The following is a 3108-nucleotide window of genomic DNA, read 5'->3' on the forward strand; positions in this document are numbered from 1 at the left end:
TCCCCACCACTGCCACCATTTTACAATGGAAGAAGCAAAGATTCCAAGAGAGGAATGAACTCTGATCCATTCATAGGATTTGGGTCTAGAAGGGACTTCAGGTCACCTAATCCAACTCCCTATTTTTATAAGGAAAATGAGCCCCTAAAGTAAATGGCCCACAGGCACAGGACACTCCTTTAGACCACACGACTTGGTTTTTGAAAAGCAACTAAAACAAGACAGGATTCCTTTTTAGCCTGGGATGAACTAGACCAAAATCAGAAGTTCAAAAACATGCAGGTGCTGAAGTTGCAAATACTATTTGAAATATTGCTAGTATACGTCAGGTGATCCCAACAACATGATAAGACCCAAGTTCCTGTTAAACATTTATCCCTAATCAATCCAGTTCTCAAGGCATTCAGAAAGTTTTGCAATGATTTCTGTTGATTCTCCATCTCTAATATTTTTGGCTCAAGGAGAAGGGAAGGAATATTGTGATTCAGCAAACATTTAGTACTTTCTGTGCGCTTCTGGTGGGGCTGTACATAGACAGGCACTTAGTATCTACCTGAATCTATTCTTTGGGGGGGGGGGGGGGGAGGTTAAATTTTGTCTCTCTTTTCTTGTACAAAATGACTAATATGGAAATATTTTCCATATAAGTGCAATCACTTATATAACCTATATTAGATTGTATATAATCTTGGACAGGGAGGGAGGGAGAGCTTCTTTTTTAAATGTTGAAAGTTACTTTAACATGTAATTGAGTGAAAAATAAAATATTAATTTTTTAAAAATTCTGTCTTTCTTTTAATGATAGTGTCCCCTTTTCACAGTGGTAACTTTATGTCCAAGAGACACTTTATACACATGACCTCCTTGGAAAAACATTTTCTTTCAAATAAAAATATTTCTTAAAAACCTCATTTGCCGAAGGCTGAGAAGGTTTGAAAAAATGGGGAAGTTATGAATGTTATGGATAAGTTCACTTACCTTGGCAGTATACTTTCCTGGGATGTCCATTTTGATAATGAGGCTGACACATGCCCAACATGTGGCAGAGCATTTGGAGCTCTTATTGGTCTGATCACAATTGGACGCATGATAACTTGACTCTAACTTGACTCTAACTTAGTGATGTCACTTTGATCCTCTTCAAGAATGAAGGACAATGCGATTCTTTTTGTCCAGCAAAATAACAAAATAACTGTTTGGACATGTATATATATATATATTGTATTTAACTTATACTTTAACATATTTAACATGTATTGGTCAACCTGCCATCTGGGGGAAGGGGTGGGGGGAAGGAGGGTGTGTGGTACAGAAATGGTGAGGGGTCACCATTTAATAAAAAAAAGCTAGAGAGAGCTCTAGAGAAAAGCAAAGTTTATTGTACATTCTCTGGAGAAGGGCGTCCCACCCTTAGAGTAGACAATGGAAGAGAGGAAGCGCCTCCTGTGGGCAGGACAGCACCTTTAATCCCTAACTTCAAACACCCCCTCCCACCACTGACCCTCATCCTCATTGGCTGAGAGTCTTACATTCTAAACGCGAGATCTACCCATGAAATTGAACTTGACCAATAAGTACATAGTTGCTCATATTTGGATGAAATAGGGAGATGATATCATAGGAGGGGAAGGCAATGCCCTTTGCTCGAACTTCAGAGTCCTTCGGGCCTACTCGAACTCTGAAGTAGATGAAGCCTTACTCGATTTTCACAACTGTCTTGAAAGATCTCACCTCATCTCATTCAAGGGGAAAAGTTGAAACAAAAGGTTTTGCAATTGTCAATGCTGAAAAATTACCTGTGCATAAAATTTTTGTAAAAATTAATTAAATAAATTAAAAAAAAAAAAAAAAAAAAAAAGAATGAAGGACAATGACCAACCAATCAAGGAGTGATTTGAGTTTGTTACCATCCTAACCTGGAAACTCCAAGATGTCTTGGGAGTTTCTTCAGTCAAAATTTACATTCCTAGACACAGATAAAGATATTGCTACAGCTCTATTTTTTAATCATATTTATTCAATCTGTATTCAGATACAATCAGTTTCTTCTCTGAGTATTGGTAGGATTTTTCATCAAAAGTCCTTCAGAGTAGTTGTGGATCATTGTGTTGCTGAGAATAGCAAAGTCATTTCCAGCCAGAACATCCCAGAACATAGCTATTACTTTGTATACAGACCATTTCGCTTTGTTCGAGTTCATGGAGAACTTTCCAGGTTTTTTTCCAAGAGCATCCTGCTCATCATTCCCCATAAAATAATAATATTCCATAACAATCACATACAATAATTTATTCAGCCATTTTTCAATTTCCAATTCTTTGCCCTGACAAGAGAGCTGCTTCAAATAATTTCACACATATAGGTCCTTTCCCCTCCCCCCCTGAGTTTAGGTCTCTTTTGGTATTTATGTGTAATAGTATTATTGTTAGGTTAAAGAATATGCATGAATTTATAGCTGTTTGGGTGTAGATCTGATCTTTTGACCATTTATCAATTGGGGCAGGACTCTTATTTTTTATAAATTTGGCTCAGTCCCTCAAGGTTTGAGAAGTAAGGTCTTATCAGGAAAACGTGCTTCAAAATTCTTTTTACAATTGCTATTGCTAACTATATTCCACCCACCCCACCCCACCCCATTTATTTTTTTCTCTCTCCTTTCACCCTGCCCATCCTCAAAAGTGTTTTTACTATTAAGCATTCCCTCCCCAGAATGTCCTCTCTTTTATCACCCTCCTCCCTTCCTATATCCCATTCCCCTACTATTTTCCTGCAGGATCAAATAGATTTCTATATCCATATTGTGCATCTCTGTTTTTTAAAGTAAAATGTCTTGGTAATTGGTGATTCCCTGAATCAGCAGCTTTGCCTATAATTCAGGGGTTGGGGGATGAGGGGGGTAGATGAGGCTCAGAATGCTATTATGGGCACAGGCGAGATCAATGTTGATGGGCAGGCCATCTTCCAGAGCTCTGGAGAATTCACCCAATGTGGATCCGACTTCCTTCTGTTGATGCCCCCTGTTTGCTGGCCCTGGTGGAAGAAGCAGAAGTAGCAGCCTTGAGAGGGATTTGGCTGCTCAAAAGGAGAAGCAGCTTCTCTGACCTTTGT

Source organism: Sminthopsis crassicaudata, chromosome 2 (genome assembly GCF_048593235.1).
Source record: "Sminthopsis crassicaudata isolate SCR6 chromosome 2, ASM4859323v1, whole genome shotgun sequence".
In the NCBI taxonomy this organism is placed as follows: domain Eukaryota; kingdom Metazoa; phylum Chordata; class Mammalia; order Dasyuromorphia; family Dasyuridae; genus Sminthopsis; species Sminthopsis crassicaudata.